The sequence below is a fragment of the Rhinopithecus bieti genome, unplaced genomic scaffold (assembly GCF_001698545.2).
Source record: "Rhinopithecus bieti isolate Rb0 unplaced genomic scaffold, ASM169854v2 scaffold_1017, whole genome shotgun sequence".
Lineage (NCBI taxonomy): Eukaryota > Metazoa > Chordata > Mammalia > Primates > Cercopithecidae > Rhinopithecus > Rhinopithecus bieti.
In genome coordinates, this window is record NW_016803657.1 from 7,109,274 (window position 1) to 7,129,057 (window position 19,784).

Below are 19,784 nucleotides of genomic sequence, written 5' to 3' on the forward strand. Positions count from 1 at the left end.
AGAGTATTTGGGATTATAAAAATAAATAATCCTTGAGCAAAATGTCAAAATTGGTTGGATGGAAATATAAATTTTTAAGGTCTTTACTACTCATTATTTCAACCTAGTTCAAAAATTTCTTAGAAAATATATTCTGGTTTTGAAGCTTGTCTCTTGCAAAATTATATTTAGCAGAATTTTCCTTCTTGCCCACCTTAATCCATCCCAGCCCTATGTCAGTTTGCTGTCATCTGGCAAAGCAGTTGCAAAGAACCATTTATCAAATCAAACCTCTTGAAAAATTAATGTACTCCTCAAAGTAAAATAATATTAGTAAAAAAAAAAAAAAATCAAAACCTGAATTACTGTGCCTGGCCTTTATCTCTTTCATTTCCAGTTTGATCACTGCAAACGTTCATACTGGATGGGCTCAGCCAATATGGGAGTAGCCCCTGAAAAAACAAAATGATTCTTTTAATGGCCAAAGGGAAAATCAAAGAAAACAAAACCTAACATGCTGCAATAAAGGCTTTCAGGACAGTTTTAGTAGTTCTACCAAGTTTTATTTTGTTTGGAAAGCAATGCAAAATTATGAAAATCTCATTTCAAGTCCGAGTTTCAATAGGCCATTAGTCAGAATCATCTAATCCAACATCTTATTAACAATTTTTGGACATGTTATGGAACTACTTGAGATAGCAATTAAAAGCCTCAATGTTCAGACAGTCCTGGCTGTAAGAGGTTTTTATTTTTCCGTGTGCTGTAAGGGAGTGTGCAGAAGTGAGCCCTGGCTGCAACTGAAAACCTGGAAGTGGCAGCTATGCCTTGTTTTAGTTCCTTAGCTACTTTCAGTTCTTCTTTCTCAGGAGGGAGGAAAAATTAACTCAATTTTTTTCTACTTCTTATTTGAAACTTAAAACGTGTAGCATTTTGGGAAAGATAATGAAATGCAGAGAAATGCGTATGATTATAATCAAGTTGAACAGACGCTTTACTCAAAATATTGATTAAAACACACAAACACACATTTTTATGATGACATTGTTAAACTGAGAATCTGAACCTCTTTAAATTCACACTGATTTAAGAGATTACCAACTGCAGAAAGATAAATGTACTGCACCCAAATGTAAGAGCAACATCTTTCACTCTCTGTAGCTTGCACAGTCCAAGGAAGCAAAATATTTTCCACTTTATAAAAGCTTTAAAGCCGCCAGGGGAGATGTGCTGGCCTTTTCGAAGCTGGAGCAGAGAGGCCTTCAGCCCACCACATGGCAAAAACTTGAGGAGAGTGGATTTTTCCGGCCGTAATTCAACAGGAGCTCTGGCCTTGCTTCCAGCACCAGAAGTCTCAGGAGGTGACTGGGAACGCTACACACAGCTGAGGTTTTGGACTTGGATAAAGGATGAGGGTGAGGAGAAATACTCTGCACACGTCAAAGTCGTTTTCAGTAGTGATGATGCCTTTTCTCAACTTTTACCCTTCAAATGGCACTACCATGATTTTGTGTGTGTGAAAAATAACACAAAGAAGGTTTTTTTTCTGCAGGCAACATTTAGTTGAATAAGAACCTTCCAAAGAAAAGATAGTATCTCTAAGTTGATTTAGCTTTTGTTTAAAACAATATCTGGTTTATCCACTCATTCAAACATTCGTGATCTGTTAATGAAGTCAGCAAATTCTCATCGTGCCCCTCTCCCCAGCTTTGGATGGAGGCGGCACGTCTGAGCGAATCAGGAGCGCGAGTCCAGGGTCAGGAGCCCGAGTCCGGGGTCAGAGCGGATCAGGGGCGCGAGTCCGGGGTCCGAGCAGATTAAGAGCGAGCGGGAGTCCAGGGCCAGGCTTCCGGGTTCAAACCTGAGCTCCAGCATTCCCTCTCTTCATTTTGGGGGAAAGAATGTTACTGGTGATCATGTCGTGAATCTGTTGTTTCCTGCACTGTTAGGCAGGAAACACAGGGATAAACGTTTCTGCCTGTCAACAACCACACTTGTTGCTGCCTTTTGTGCCTTTGCCAACACAGGTACACACTAACTACATGCTAATGGGTCAGATCCGTGGAGTCACCACTGTGTCAAACAATTTTCTTCTCTCTGTTTCATAATATTACTGTAATTTTATAATATTCATAACAACTGTAGTATATATTCAGGCTAAATAAGACTCTAAACATCTGTGCCTTATGTTTTTAATTTAGCAAAACATCTGGGGGTACTTAAGTTGCCACATTTGCCCTCATACTTAAGTCAAATATGACTTTATCCTATTTGGGATTTGGGATCACATTATGTGATTACATACAAACAAGTAAACGTCAAACTTACCCCTAAAATTATGTACATACTTTTCAGCATTGCTTTGAGTCCTTCCTAGACCATACACGTACACAGATTTACATTTCTAATCCTAATTCTAGTTTTTCCTGAGGAAGCACATTTAGTTCAAAAGTGAACTAGAGAAAAAAATAAGAATGCAAGACGTTTCAAGTCATGTCTGGCTAGCAAGATCCATGGAATGCTTTACATCCAACATTACAGCAAATATAATTAAAGACAGAAATTCTTGACATCAAAAATTCAGACCAACAGACCATCTAACACCAAAACCTTGCAGTCATAAATACTAGTGGTGATGAAGATAAATTAAGAAGAGACAACCAAGACTTTAGTCTTCTTCATAGAAGGCCCCAGTTTTAGTTCTTGGCAGTTGTACCTGAAAAAAGCAGCGGGAAGCTGCTTTACAGCTTCATAGGTCTTCTCCGATGCGTTCCTGGCCAGACCACAGAAGCAACCAGAAAGAGGCGCAGATCACTGTCCAGGCTTGACAGCCTTGAAGACAGCCCCCTCCATCTCAGGGGTGCCCAATTCTAGGCGATATTCACCCCAGACTGATGGTCTCACCCACTCACTTCTAATGAAGAGAGTATATGGCCAAAGTAAAGAAAAACAGGGACGTGACTTTGCACATTAGATTTTAAAACGCACGCGGCTACCATCTGAGGCCTTCCTTGCTAGTGCTCTCTTTTGTGCTCTCAGATCTTATGCTGGGGAAGCACACGTACCTGTTGTGAGCAGCACTGTGAAGACCTCCTTGCAGCGTGGGCAAGGGCTGAAGGCCGCCTTCCAGTAGCCACGAAGGAGCTGAGCCTCATCCCATCAGCCATCTTTGTGAACTCCACACGAGGCCTTTTCTCTGCTCCATCCTCAAGAGAACAGGGCCCTTGCTGGCAGTGGCTGCAATCTGAAGAGGGGCCTAACCAGAGTTCCAGCAGAGAAGCCCGGTGGAGAAGCCCTGTGGTTTCTTGGCCTACATGAACTATGAGATGACACGTGTTGGTCGCTCTAAGCCACAAAGTTTTAGGATAATCCGTCATGCAGCAATCCATAATAACGCATGCTCGAAGCTTCTTTGAAACTGTGCGAGGTAGAATTCTGAAGGACAGATGACTTTCCAACTTCTCTCCTGTGATTTTCTGAAGGTGACACAGTACTGACAACATTAGAAAATGCATTGACGTGAATTACAGGAAAACCGTTTGTGAGCCAGGATATTCTAAGTGGTGAAGTTACAGGAGTGAATTTTTGGAAGGCATCTAAGTGTTTAACCCGGGTAATGTCGTTTTCTATGTACAAGGTAAGCTGAAAATTATAATCAACCATTAAACCTGCCTGCCTCACTTTCTGTCCTGTTATGTTTGAGAAAGGATTTTAACCATTTTGCTAATGGACAGAGAATGAGATTAAGGAAAATGCGCTTATTCTTGCTATAACCACATGAAGTGTACTCAAAATGACTTTGTTTATGAATAAGTAAAAAGGGGAAAACAGTATTATTTGAGCCTGTTACAAAGATATCTAAATAAAAATGTAGAAATGTAAAATTTATACCGCTAAAATATTTAGGTGCAAAGGGAAAGAATGTGTTAGATATTCTCTAAAATGCAGAAAATTACTTCCAGAAACCATTGGCCGGGCATGATGGCTCACGCCTGTAATCCTAGCACTTTGGGAGGCCGAGGCAGGTGGATCACCTGAGGTCAGGAATTAGAGACCAGCCTGGCCAACATGGCAAATCCCTGTCTCTACTAAAAATACAAAATTTAGCCAGGCCCACGTGGTGGTGCATGCCTGTAATCCCAGCTACTTGATAGGTTGAGGCAGGAGAATTGCCTGAACCCAGGAGGCTGAGGTTGCAGTGAGCTAAGATCATGCCATTGCACCCTAGCCTGGAAGACAGATCAAGACTCTGCCTCAGGAAAAAAAAAAATGTTAATAAAATATAAGAAGATATGTCAGCTAAAAATAGAGAAACCTACTGAGATGGAAATGTTGTGAAATGATAAAAGGAAGTTTTGGACAGGGCTACTGTTCCACTCAACAATCTCATCATTTGGTATTATCCCCAAAGGAAGATACATTGTTTTACCAAGAAGACATACACACCCGTATGTTCACGGCTGCACTATTCACAATAGCAAAAACATGGAATCAGCTGAGGTGCCTGTGAGCAATGAACTGGATAAAGAAACGTTAGTGCCGAGACACCACGGAACACTCACTCTGCAGCCATAACGAAGAAGGAGATCATGGCTTTGCAACAACACCGACGCAGCTGGAGGCCATGACCAAGCGAGTTCAGGCAGGAACAGAAAACCGAATACCACACGTCCTCACCCTCAAGTGGGAGCTGAACACTGAGTACATGTGGACATGAGGATGGGAGCAGCAGACACTGGGGACCGCTGGCAGGAGGGAGGGAGGCCAGGGTTGAAGGAACCTCTGCTGGGTGCTGTGCTCATTACTCGGGTGATGAGATCATTCACACCTGGAACCTCAGCGTCTTTCAGTACCTGTGAACACACCTGCACACGCACCCCCTGAATTTAAAACAAAAGTGGAAGTTATTAAAGAAAGGAAGCTCTAGAATAAAACTGACATTGGCCATCTGAAAGATATTATCTACTGGACGCAGTGTGAGCATGATTAACAATGCTGCAAGCCCAGCCCGTCAGTGACTGCGACAGACTAAGAGAAGAACACGGCAGTGAGGGTTGTGCCTGAGCAGATAGGAGACTCAAGAGGAAAACGTGTGAGGCCAAGATGCACAGAGTCAGGCACGGCGGGAGGTGTCATGGAGGAGATGTGTTCTGTGTGTGTGTGTGTGTGTGTGTGTATACACGTGTGCACATTTCTGGACAGAGAAAGAACTTCATGGGCCAAATTAATAGAAAAATAGTTACAGAAAAACATATTCCAGCAGAAGTTGTATTCAACATTCTGATAAAAAACAAAGTAATTAAAAACAGATAATAACTGATTACCTCGCAGGCATCTCTGCAACAATAAATTCCAGGAGATAAGGTGAAAGATAATCAGATAATAAGAGAAAAATACTCTGTAGAACTGCCTACTCGCCAAGATGTTCAGGTGCAAAGATCAGAGGAAGTTCTCATGAGTCATGTTGACTCAGAAAACAAATTGATAAAATACTCTCCTTGAATAAGAGTTGCTTGTAGAAATAATTTGACATTGTCAGTGATATAACTGAAAATGAAGATATTTGAACCAGTAATAATTGTAGAAAATTATTTGACAGACTCTACGGAGCATGAACACATGCCTACCTTCTAACAGGTGCACTCCCAGCATTCACTCAGTGGCAACCCATCCATTTGGTCGCCTAAAAATATGTATAAGAGACTTTTGTTCATAGCCATGATGGGGTAACTAGCAGTTTTATCCTCCTGTTTTAAACAATGATAAAACTAGATCAATACGTGAGTTAACATGAGTTAACCAAGAATCTTGAAGAATTTGAAAGAGCTGGCAAAACCAAAACAATGACAGCAACAAAAAACCCCACAATTGTCATCATAAAGTTCTCCACAAAACAATCTTAGTCTTTTAGGTGGCTTTGTGGTGGAGCCTGTAATGCTTTTAGAAGTTAGTAAACATTCATTCTGTTTGAAAACACCTATAGCCTTAGGGATATCAAAAACAATAAATGCTTGAGGTGATGAATTATCTTGATTTGGTCTTTACACATTGTATACATCTATCAAAATATCACTCTCTACCACATAAATATGTATAATTTTTATGTCAATTAAAAATAATAATAATTTTAAAATACAACAACTGATTACCCTGGCAATAGCAACTGCATTTAAGACTACAAAGACAACATACTTGCAATGGAATATTAGTAAATCAGCTCATTAAAAAAATGCATATATTATGACAAAGCTGTTTTTATTCCGGGAACAAAAGGTGTCCAGTATTATGAAGTATATTAATACAATTCACAACTTATGATCATCTTGACAGTTTCCAAGAAAGCATTTAGAAAGATTCACAATTTTACTTCATGAATATTATAGAGCACTTTTCCATCTTAATAGGAAATATTTATCTGAATCTATCAGACAATGTCATAGTCACCATTGAGACTCTAAAGACACTGGCACTAAACTTAGAGCAAAGGCCAGAGCAGCCTGACATGTTTTAGAGAATTTGATAAGTAAGAGAAGAGAAGCAAGTCGCAGATAACACAAGAACTAAGAAAACAGGCTTTTGGCATTTGAAAATGGTACCGCAAGCTACGTGGAGAGCTGAAGAGATCTAAATGAAAAATTATTAGTGCAAATAAGTGAGCTAAATAAAAATCTTTACATACTTGTAATAAACATAAACTCTAATAAACTATCTATTCATGATAACAATTTAAAAGTATTAGGAATAACCATAACAAGAAAGTTAAAAAATATTTTATCAGGAACTATAAAATTGAGTGAAAATGTTAAAATAGATGTAGAAGACATATCATAAGGATTTTCATTTTCTTTAAATTGACATGTAAGCATTTTATGATTCAAATAAATTTTAGGAGATAATGACAAAATAATCTGCAGTTCTTCTGGAAAAATAAAATAATATAATATTCATACTATCGAATAATTTTTAAAGTGTCTAATTAATGCATTAAAGAATGCCACAGAGGGCTGGGTGAGATGACTCATGTCTACAGTCCCAGCTACTGAGGAGGATGAGGTGGGAGGATCACTTGAGCACAGTAGTTTGAGGCTGCAGTGAGCTATGATGGCTCCACTATACTCCAGCCTGGGTGACAGAGAGAGATCCCATCTCTAAAAGTCAAGTAAAATAAGAATTAAAAAATTTTAAAAAGCTACAGAAATAGAAAAAAAAAGTCTAGAAATACATTCAAGAATAAACAGAAATTTAGTGTGAAATTAAGATGATATCTCACATCAATGTGAAAAGGAGGGCTTATTTTATAAACAGTATTGCATAAAATGACTAAGTAGTTAATAATAATAATTAATAAAATGAAATTAGAATCTGATAAATACCTTATATCCAAACTAAATTCCGTGGGGACTAAAAATGTAAATGTTAGAAAATAAAATATAAAAGTGGTAGAAGAAAATATGGATTAATTTTTATATAATCTTAAGTGGGAAAGACTTTTTCTATGTCTGACTCAACCAATTATGTGATAAAGGGAAAGATTTAGGCTTGAATATGTACAATTCTAAAGTTTTCACGTGAAAAAAAGTGAAAAATCAAGAGCAGCCTGGTAAAAAGTATTTATAAGAGAAACTAACAAAGAAGGAAGAAAACAATGGACATCATGATAAAGACTTAAACGTGGCACAGGATGAGGTAATTTACTATAGAATAAGTGCATATGAAACAACATTTGAAAACACGTTTAACTTTACCAGTATAAACAATGCATAGCCCAAATGTGGTACTGATTGTGATCCTGAAAGACAAATAAACACCATAATCCCAAATGTTGAAATCCTGAAAGGTCAAAAATTCCTAAAGTCTAGAGTCCCAAAAATAAATCCTGAAAGATCAAAATCCCAAATGCTGAAATCCCGAAAGCTGAATTCTGGGGAAGGGGTTAGTGTGCTTTGGTTGTAGTCAGGACAGTTGCGTCCCGTTAGTTGCTAGGCAGAGCTATTACCTTGTTATTGAATTGATTTGCATTTGGTGGAAAATTCAGCTAAGTAGATTGGCCATTTGATATGGCAATGATGAAACTTCACTTTAAAAGTGTGTCATTTGCTTGCATTGACATTCCTTCCAGCCAGTTGTCATTTGCCTGCATTGGCGTTCCTTCCAGCCAGTCAGTCATTTACCTGCGTGAGTGTTCCTTCCAGCCAATGACACTCCAGGAGCTCTTCATGAATTAAAGCCACGTTTGCCTGCAGAAGCCAGTGAAGTTACCAACCAACTCAAAAATAATCATGTTCAGGGTAGGATAAGAAGATGCTTACACAGCAGTGCTGCTGTTCTATCACCAGTATTGTTTCTGCCAAATCTGTGGCCTGTTGACAAGTGCAGGCATCTTGGATGTCCAGGTATCCCAAGCAACGTAAAAGCATGGGAGAGAAGATGGGAAAATTTAATAGGAAATGTTTATGTCAGCACATGTCAAATCATAGGATTTCAAAATAGAGCAGCACCGCCCAGAAAGTGAATGTGAATGTATTCTTCAAAGGGAGCCATGTCCTAAAGGCAAAAAGCCACCACTCATCGCAATGCAAGATTCAAAATACGGTTCAGGACCATGAAAGTCAGCCAGATCCAATGGGCTATCTCCATGCAATTGCCCGTTGCCCATTCCTGTCATATGCTTCTTCATACGTCAATTTACTTTTAGTTTATCTGCTTTTTTTCTATTTTTTTCCCCACTATCTTAAGTTGTCAGCATTATTTATTAGATTCACTATGTATTTCATCTTCACATCATTTCCAGTCCTAGATGTATACATTGTGTAAAGACTTTGAGAGAGTTCTAATTTGTTTTATGCATTTTTTTTTTTTTTTTTTTTTTTGCAGATTTCATTTTGTGAAAGTATATTTTCATAATGCTGACTTGGTGTGTAAGCATTGTGCAGGTACGTAAAAACATTGAAACTTCCTCTGTAAATGAGGAGACGCCCTTTTTGTACATCTACATTTGTGAGAGAGAAACTTTCTGGAGATCTCAGCTCTTTGGGCAGCTGCATGTGAGCTGGTGGTGACCCGTTGCAGTTCTGATCTCCTCAACACACTCGGGTTGTCCCTCACGGTGTTTCAGACCCCCACAGGTGTACAGCTGGGTGCCCACAATCACCAACCTCAGTGTTATGCATTTACACAGTTCCTTTTTGACCTATTTCTTTATGAGTATAGTTCATTGGTTCATAGCTTATACCTGTGTGACTGTCATTGGTTCATAGCTTATACCTTTGTGTACCTGAATGTTTATGCTTGCAAAAATATGTTATTTTTGCCTATTTTATTATGTAAAGTGGCTTGTGAAATGTTCCATCATGTTTTCATACCATGTCAAATCCCCTTTTAAAAGTGTAAATAAATGTCTTTTAAACCATTAAAAAATTATTTTCCAGAATTATATTTTGGAACTTTGGTCTTTTGGGATTAACTTTCAGGATTATGGTGTTTGGGAGTGTGTCTTTCGGGACTATAGCCCAAACCCACACAAATGAAGCACCTTCTTTCTGTATCTTGCTGCCTGAGTTAGAAATGTCAGGGACAAGTAGAACCTCCCAATGGGGTGTGAATCCCATGGGGTGTGAATCCCAGTGGGGTGTGAATCCCAATAGGGTGTGAATCCCAATGGGGTGTGAATCCCAGTGGGGTGTGAATCCCAATGGGGTGTGAATCCCATGGGGTGTGATTCCCAATGGGGTGTGAATCCCAGTGGGGTGTGAATTCCAATAAGGTGTGAATCCCAATGGGGTGTGAATCCCAGTGGGGTGTGAATCCCAATAGGGTATGAATCCCAATGGGGTGTGAATCCCAGTGGGGTATGAATTCCAATAAGGTGTGAATCCCAGTGGGGTGTGAATCCCATGGGGTGTGATTCCCAATAGAGTGTAAATACCAATGGGGTGTGAATCCCAGTGGGGTGTGAATCCCAATGGAGTGTGAATCCCATGGGGTGTGAATCTCAGTGGGGTGTGAATCCCAAAGGGGTGTCAATCAGAGAACTTGTTTTAGAGCTATCTGCAGAGGTGGAACATAAGCCTCAACCCTCTTGGTCCTGTCTAGGTCAGATTCTTGTCTTCAGGGCATAGATGAATCTGCTGAGACTCAGGGCTGATCTTGAAACACGCTTCACTGAGAAACTCAATTTGTAACCAAGGGAAAGGAGGCATCATTAGAGGGTATGTGTATTCCACGCTGCCTTCCTAATGCCAAGGACGGGGAGACAGCCAGGAACAGGGGAAGGGCTGGGGACCAACTGTAGACGTTGAAAGATGTTCACAATCTGTTGTTGGCGGAAAAACTTCAGGAGACAAAGCACTCTTGTACTATTCTTGTAATCAGGAAATAGACATTTACGCTGGGACAAAAATAGCCCGTTCAAGGAGGGTCCCGGAGCTGTGGATGGTGACTTTGCCCGCCTGTCCCGGCTCCAGCGCTGCACGTCTGTGCTCACTGCTCATGCATCTGCTCCTGCGGCTGCACAGCCCTCAGAGGCTCAGAGCACAGCAGGGAGCAAGGGGAGCTCCCTGAAGGCAAGGGGCTTAGAGTCACTCTGCAGACACGAGGGGTCCAAGGGTGTTTAAGACGTGTGCAGTATAGCTCCACTCAGCGGGGACAGGCAGGGTTCCCTCCCTTTAAAGCAAGCCTATCCAACTTGCACACAGCCCAGGATGGCTTTGAATGCGGCCCAACACAAACACGTAAACTTTCTTAAAACATTATGAGAATTTTGGTGATTTTCTGGCCGCCCCTTTATGTGCTCATCAGATACTAAAGGAAGGGAACTCACCTGAACTGCAATGGCGTTATTTAAATGCTGGCACTACATCTTTGCAATATAAATTATCATGATGATATTTTCTATGTCTAGGAATCAGGCAAAAGTCGAACTGGAATCTGTCACGATTTTCCATTAAATATGAGTTGTTCTTATCAAAAGGAAAGATTAGGGCTTTCCCCATTCCTCCTCCCACCACCCCACAGAAAGAAAAGATAACGTGACTTAGAAAATCATCATCAAAGAGAAAAACACCCTTGCTGTCAAGATTTTGGCAGTCTTTGGGAATGGCGTTGGAAAAAAGGACAGGCAAAAACGAGAATATAGAGGCATCTCAGAATGTCTGGGGCAGTTTTGGTGTCGATCTTCAGGAGTACGTGAGGGATGTAATCACAGAGCCAAGGTAGGGTTTATCATTGTAGGATACAATAATCTAAACAAAATTTATTTGTCACATAGAAAGGCAGCACGTAACGCACTCACAACACCCAGCACCCTGACCGAGTATCTGATGGAGACTTTTAGGAACTTCACTCGGTCGTAGAGAAATTAGGAAAGGTTTTTAGGATGAACATGTCCCTCCCATCAGAAAGCAGAGCCCGATGGGGAGGAAAACAGTGGACAGAGCATTGGCTGTTTCTGGTGTATCACATGGGTTTCCTACGGTGCTGGGCATGAGTCCCTAGGATTAGTACCCACCTGTTACACTCGGGGAAGTGCCCGGCATCTTCCGAGCCTTAGCGTCCTCCTGTGAGTGCTGATTTTGCACTCTCGGAACTCACATAACCGCATGTTTAAGAGGGGGCTGTCCTGTGAGGAGCAGTGTGATTTCCTGAGAGCTCCCTGAGGGTGGGGATGACGTCTTTCTTCCAGCACAGGAGTGACCTGCTTCTCCGTAGGTGCTCAGTGCACACCTGCACCAGGATGGCATCCAAACTGCCGGCTCGCTGGAGGAAAGCAGGGCTGCTCGTGTGGCTAATTCGGGGTTCTCTCTTGGCCGAGGGGTCCAGCTCAGTCCGAACCAGAAGGAGGATACAGCCATGCAAATGTGACTGGAGGAAAGCAGGGCTGCACATGCAGCTAATTCTGGGTTCTGTGGAGCATAGCATAGCAGTTGGCCTGCTGGGCAGTCGAAAGGGGAAACTGAGGGGGTGTGGGCAGAGGAGGATGAGCCAGCGGGCCCAGAAGAAGAAACCTGGGGAGAAGTTCGATGTGTGAAGTGCCCGTTCATTAGACTCGCTGGGTGGCAGGAGCTGTGGCTCTGCTCCTCCAGTCTCCCGTGGAGTCTTCACTCCCTGCCACTTTGGTTGTGTGCAGGGTGAGGTCATGTTCGGTCCCTGTGACTTTGGTACCTGCAGGGTGTGGTTATCTTCACTCCCTGTCACCCATGCCTCCCAGTCTCTCACAAAACTGGACTTTTATGAGGAAATAGTGAAGCCCTCAGTGCAGCCCTGTCAGAGAACATGGGAAAATCAAATCTTTGCACGTCATGTTTGTTGAATAAATTGTTTACTCCTTAGCACATTTGACTACAGTAAAATGTCATATTTTAAAAATTTTCTTTCATCAGCTGAGCTTACGAATGGTGGACCTTCTGCTAGAATTAAATGCAGTGGGCAGATCCCTTGTGCAGCCCTTGTGCGGGGAAGGCTGGTTCTCTGCACCAGAGATGTGGTTAGATGAGGCTGGTCTCACCTGGACTGCAGGACAGTGCATCATTAGTTTCACTTGTCCCTTCAAATGCCTACCCAGCTGTTTATGAAGTAGCCACTGTGTGTTAGGAAACGCAGGAGCAAATCATGACAATATCCAGGCCCTGCTACCAAGAAGCCCATGGGCTGGCAGAAAGGGTGGTGCAGTGGCTGAGACACAGGCTGGTGAAGGCTGACAACAGAAGCGAGAGACTGAGGCAGGTGTCTCAATCACCGAGGGGTGTGATGCCAGCTTTTGGACACGTCCTGGAAAAGCCTGACCCTTCACTACACATCTACAACTGCTGTTCCAAAGAGGTTTTCAGGAGGGTTAGTATGAATGTTTCCTTATGATGGAGGGGCCTGTAGAGAGAAGGGCAGGGAGGTGGCAGGGACATGACTGCATTTCCCTGAGACCTTACGCCCAGCAAAGCTATGTTTTGAGAGCAGCAGGAGGCAGCCAAATGTCCAGGCAGATGGGGTGGGACCCTGGTAAAATCCCACATTCAAGCCAAAGACATTTTAAAGCCTTAAAACCAAGCTACGAGTTAAATCCTTGGACCGGATTGAGAACTTGTCTTGCGGTTCAGCTTTCCCCTGATTGGTCCCCACCCTTCACCTGTTTTATACATACCCACCCTCTCCTAATTGGTTTCTCTACACTGTCGTGCCCACCTTTGAGTGGTGTCTTCACTTTAAACTTTTCTGCATACTCACAAACCAGTCAGCACACACTCCCCATTCTGAGTCCATAAAAGGCCCCAGACCCAGCCACACATAGGGACTTTCCTGTCTTCGGGTAGGGAGACCAACCCCACGTTCCCTTTCGGCTGATGACAATTTTCAATGCTCAGTACAATTCTTCTCTGCCCTCATCATCCTTCAGTGTTCAGCGTATTCTCATTCTTCCCAGGCACAATGCAAGAGCTCGGAAACTGCCAGTGTGGGCACAAGCTATAACACAGGTGAGCCGGGGCACACCAGCGTGACTGAGCGAGGCCTCTGTGCGGAGTTGCTGCCTGGGGGTGCCTGGCTTGCAAAGTGACTGAGAACAAAACTCCTGCATCATTTTGGAGGCTCTCCCTGAAGGGTGAGTAAATGAAGACTTAACCTCTTCACCTTTTTCTGAGACCTCTCGTCGTCAAACTTTTTTCTGAAGGCAGAGGAGGCACCGAAACTCTGGTGAGCCAATTAGGAAGGAATGGCGCCTTAGAGAGGACAGGATGGGACCCTGCCGCCTCTCTCTCTCTTTTGGGTGAAAGGTGTTTTGGCTCTGTTTTCCTTCACAGAGGTCTAGCTGTCACCTGGGATTGGAATAAGGTCCTGGGGCAACTCAAGGCATCTGGCCAAGGCCACTCCTGGTGTTGCCAGAAGGCCCCTAGAGTGGCTCTGTCCCCAGCTGCCCATCAGGGTGTTGGCCAAGACCGCCACACTTTTCTATGGTATTTTTCCTCCCTTCTTTCATGGTTTGAAAGGGCTCCCATCTCTTCGTTTAAAATGTTAAGGGTATTGCTACAAACTGCAGAGTTATTACTAAATAGAATGAGCATTTGGCCCAGCCATCAGATACGCATTTCAGAATAACGCGATTTCTGTTTCTTCTTAACGGCACGTTCTCCACCCCCGTCCTAATGGCCGCAGGCACGCATGATGGATGGACAGGTACACAGTGGCTCCCTGCCGGCCTCCCCTCCTGGCTGGGGTGGGTGCCCGTGTCCACCACATGCACGTGCTGCGTCCAATGGCCACACAGGGTGGGAGTGAGCCGCAGCTGCCACTCAGGCCCCAGGATGATCTTAGGGGCCAGGAGCCCTGTGGGGCCGACTGGCCAGTGTTTCCATCCTCTGCCCCCTCCCACCACGGCCCACCGAGTCTTTCCTCCCCTGGCTGAGTGTCCAGCTCAGTCTGAACCGGAAGGAGGATACAACTGAACGTTTTTCCCGTGTTGAAGGAACCCATTTGCACAGAGCAAGGGTTGTTTTTTTTCCTCCAGGCACCTTCCAGCTGTGGTTTTTCTTTTCTCCACCATGTCAGGAGTTAACACAACCCTGCAAATACAGGGAACTTTCCTATGTGAGAGGTGTTTTTCCTTTGGAAAGGTGTCCCACTAGGCCAGGACCCCAATTCACGGGGCCCCCTTTTCTCTCCCTTGTTTGAGGAGGACCCAGCTCCACAGCTTCCCCTTAGCCTTTGACTCATGGTGAGGCCCCAGCGGAGGACCGACCCCACCGGCTACAGACTGCAGCCTGGCCAGGGCTGCCTGGGTCCTAATGAGTCCAGGAGCTCTCCCAAGACACTTTTTTGCCCCAAACTCAATTCCATGCTTCTGGTTGAAGCCCTAGTGAGGAAAACTGGATCTAAGGGATCCAGAGGCAGATGACAGTAGAAGTCAAGGGGCACAGCACAGGTGAGCATGACTAATTCCTGCTAATTAGCCCCCCATACCCCATTTCATGGATAGAGGTCATACTAGTATCCATGACATATATGAAGTCTGGGGAACTCCAAGGTTACCTACAGCAGCGGGGACAGGCAGTGCGTGGGTGAGTCCAGCTAATTCTCACTCCCTAGACCCCCTGTTAACCTGGTGAAAGCTGCATTGGCGCCCATGGGCAGCACCCTGCCAAGGTCGCTGGGACTCAGGGATATAAGGATGGAAGAAGGAAGGGGGATGCCTCTTTTTTCTCTCTCTCACGTGCCTTGGGCATTCCCTGGGAAGTGAAAAGAACTAGGGACACCTTGTTCCCCTCTTTCTGGATGGATCATTAATCATCTTCAGTCTTTACTTCTCTCAAATGCCTCCCGAATCACTCGGATTCCTTTGAAAACACACCTTATTTTTCTTTTTTCCTCCTCTGTCCTCCCTTTCTGGGTGGGTGATTGTGTTCCCGTACCACAGGACACTCCCCTTGGAGGCATCCCCAAACTTTAAACGGCTTAGCTGAAAGCTGAGGTTGGGGGGAGGGAACCCAGAAGCCTGACAGGCCAGCAAAAGGGTAAAAGTTTTTTTTTCACTAGTCCGACTTCTGACCTCTCTCTCCCTGTGCAAACCAGTAAAATGAATGACAAAATCACCGTGTATATACTCTGTAAATGGAAAAGAGGATTTGTGAGGCTGGTATTAAGCTGTAGCCAATCTGGTGTGCTTTGTGCATCTTTCTGTGTGGTTCTGTCATAAAGAAGGGTACTTTAGGATAGAATGGGGTCCTACCACTGTATAATCCTGCTGTTCAGGCCAGCCCGGCAAACTGGTCAGTAACAGACTTTACTGTAGTTCTCCATCTTCTTTTACCTCCGTGGGAGCTTGACCTCGTAACCACATGGCAGTACTTTCTTTTGGTCTCTGCCGTTTTACGATGGTGGCCCAGGTTCAATCCTGGCTTAGGGAATGAGTATTTTCTGGTTAATATATGTGTGATTTTACCATTTGCTGATTCTCTTTCCCTCCATGAACAACTTCTAGCTTCCTCTCTTAAATCTTCCTTTCTCTGAGCTACCTTCAAAGATGCTAGATTTTGTGAAAACTGCTTACCACCTCTTTGAAAATACCTCATACACTTGTGGTTAAGTCATAACCTTAGTCGAGGCTTGTTGGTTTCACCTGTGAGGTGACTTCAAAAGCCAGAAATGTTGGCCACTTGGCAAGACTAAAGCTGGGTAACAAGAGATTTAAATAATTTTCGTAAAGAGTGCTGAGCTTAATTAGAAGTGGACGTCCAAGCTATAGGTACCTTTAAAGGCCTTTATGTTTTTTTTCTCTTCTTGGAACTTATTTTTCTGGAAAAGATTTTTTTCTCAGTCAACTAAATTATTTTCTGCATTTTGTCTTGCCACTCTTGGTGCACACAAGAGAGGCCCTAAAACAACTTCTGACAACATGGGACTCCTTGGGGAAAACAGAGAAGGCACCAAGGACCTTATTTTGGGAAAACGCCTTCTGTTTTCCTCATGGAACCCCAGGAATAAAAGCAGATAGATCCCTTTCAAAATCTGTTTTTGTCTTCCAGGTTTGCCTGTTTATTTGGTCCCAGAAACTGCATGCTTTCCTAGCCCTGCTTCTTGAAGGAGTCCACTCTGAGGCCAGTAATCCAGTCAGGAGACTGGCAAATGAAAAAAATCTCACAACTGCTGGATCTTCCTCTGTCTGTCTGTGTAAGCATATATGTGCTGTCTGTGATGGTTATATTAAAAGAGCTTCAATTAACTGGCTTAAAATGAGCACTTAGATCAAATATTTTTTGAAGGAAAATAAAAGCTGTCATGCCTTTTAGTTCACGTGACTTTAATCTTTGAGAAATAAAAACAATTTTAAAGATAATTGGTAAAATACAAGGGTCTTCAAAATGTAAATATGTGGTCTAAATTATGCTGGTCAGATACTAGATTTGCTAAATGTTTCAACTTTATGAACTGCTTCTTTGACTTTTGAGAACCGTTCAACTTGCCTGCTTTAAAATTTGGTAAAGCCTGGGACATATGGAGTTAATCGCACCCCTAATTATGCTGGAAAGAGTCAGACCTTATCTGTGCCTAGCACATGATTAAAATAACTTATCAGGTTTTACATTAAAATTAAAAATTTCTAAGAGTTGCCATTATAACATGTGATTGACACTACTGAAAATAGATTTACATGCAAAGTGTGTAAGAAAAGGAAAAAGTATTTTTAGTAAAAGATAATAAGAAGGCATGGGAATGTGAAGTTTTGCCTCATTTAGAGGGTTAAATGATTGTTTAGATAAGAGAAAGCTAAAGACTTCAATAAGTGGTGGAAGGTTTTTAAAAATCTTGTAAAAGAAGCTCTGTGTGTGAACATATTTAACAAAGATTGGTAAAGAGTGTGAAAGGTTTACAAGAATCTCACCTCATAGTCAAACTGGTTAAGATTGGATAAAATTATCTACAATGTTTCATTAAGAATTTGGGGTTGACATTATTAGTAAACTAATGCAAGAGTAGAATTTGGCTTTCTCTCCTGTGAACAGGGTTGTCATATAATGGTAAAGGATAATACAAGAGTTTTGTTTGCCTTGTGAGTAAACTACTGACGAAAAGAAGGAGAGGACAAGAGACAGATTTTTTTTTTTTTTTTTAAACTGAGTCTTCCCTGCTAATGAGTAAAAGCTCTTGCCTTGTTTTAAAGTTTTTGAGTCGTCACTTTGGCTAATACATAAATAAGTAAGTGTTTTAAACCTTTAAAGTATTTGACAGCCTTCCCAAAATCAAACTTCAGTCTCAAGGTTGTCTTTTCTGACCCCTAACTACTGGATGCTACAGAGGGCCCCTGGAGTATCCAAAATAAAGGTAATTAGGATTATTTGACATGTTTAGTTACATGGAATTGCCAAAGTAATGTTTGATCTTCTTTAGGTTATATTTTAGTGAATAACGTTAATATGTGTTCCAAAATTGTATGGGATTTCTAAAATTCTAATTTCTGAGTATATACTATCAATCATAATCAAAGTTACTATGTTAAGTTATTATAAACCACAGAAATAGCCAAATTTATTTGTCAGTCATGTTTTTGACTATAACTACCTTGAAGACATTTTGTCATTCACAGACAATTGTTGCCTTGCTTTGATTCTTTTCAAAAGATGGTTTATAATCAGTTATAGGACTTTGACAGGTGCTCCCTTGCAGGTTTCTGATAACTTTGGTGATTGTGACATTGGAATAGAAGAAAACATACAGAACTCATAAAGAGCTGAAATGTTCATGAATATCAAGTAGAACAAGAATTAATAGAATGGACTGAACTGATAGAAAACTGAAGTAATCTTTCTAACTTTTTGCTTAAAATGTTGCTGTTCCTTGTTTTGTTTTTCGGAGTCAAGGAAACTTTTATTTTGAGCTATTTACAGCCTTTAATAGTTGAGTAAGTTATACTCCTATGAACAAAATTTGGAGCACGTTTGTTTCTCTTTGCCTGGTCTCTCTAGAATTTGGAAACTATTTGTGAGTAATCTTAACTTATGGCAATATAGTTGTTTTGCATCAGTGCAATAACAATCCATTTTCTTTTGCAACAGGATGCAATTGTAGAAAGTGGTTGGCTGTTTTGCCAAGGCTTTGACTGGAAAGTTGTGCTTCCCTTTGAAGAATCAAGCTTGATTTGCAAACCCAATAAAAGTCCCTTGAGAAAACTGGCTTTCATACCTTGTCAACACAGTCCTGTACAGGGTTCTTAACCTGTGGTGAGTAAAGAATGTCACTTTCTAATAGGCCCAGGAACCCCATGTTATCTTGAAACCTCCATAAGAGGAAGTTATCCCACTCATAGGTAGTTGAGGGTAAAAACCCATGGCTGGGCTCGGCTTTAAAAGTCCTGTCTGAGATTCCTTGTGGAATAGAGCTCTATCAAAGCCAATTTTAAAAGCTCATATGAAAAATAATTATTCTTGCTGCACTTTATGCAAATAATCAGGCCAAGTGTGAGACTAAAGTTTATTTTGCAAACAACTCAGTCCCATCATGATTTGTTTTTGACAAATATGAGGACAAAAGAGAGAAAAATTATGTTTCAAAACTCACCATGCAGTAGTCATTAAATTCTAATGTCATCAGTTGTTTTTAAGTTTTTGCTTACATTTTAGACTAACCCTGCTTATTCTTGTGAAGCAACCAGTGATCTCTGGCTGCAGCTCAGAGGAAAGAGAAGGGATGGGTAATGAAAAATCTGGACCAATATCCTAGTTCTAATTATTGTGCAAATCCTGCCAGGTGATGGGAGTAAATAGGGTGCCTATAACCCAGAGGTTTCCTTTTTTGGGAAAATGAGACCAAGGGAGCTAACCAAAGCCAAGTCCCATGCACTTACTCTTAGCAGGCTTAACTATAGCCACTGGTTATCCATGCATGCCGGCAGCCTTGGGGCTTTTGAGCTGTCCTTTTCCCCTTGTTTCATTTTGATTCATGTCCTGTAACAACTCAGTTTGTCTCTTTTCACTTTGAGGCCATCAAACTCCAAATGCTCCTATAACCGGAATCTCAGACAATGGTCCCTCCAGCTGGGTACCCTTCGATAGGCCTCTGAGGAAGCTCCGACTACCGTTTCCCAAAACAGTGCCCTCCTGTCAGCAGGAAGCAGTTAAGACCGGTCTTTGTCCTTGTCCTTATCCTTATCCTAACGGCACTTAGACGTACTTCTTTAGAAAGTGGGCATGACAGCAGCAGGAGGCAGCCAACGCCCAGGCAGATGGGGCGGGTCCCCCGTGAAACCCCACCTCCAAGCCAAGGACAGTTTAAAGCCTGAAAGCCAAGCTACAGGTTAAATCTTTGGACCAGATTGAGGACTTGTCTTCCTG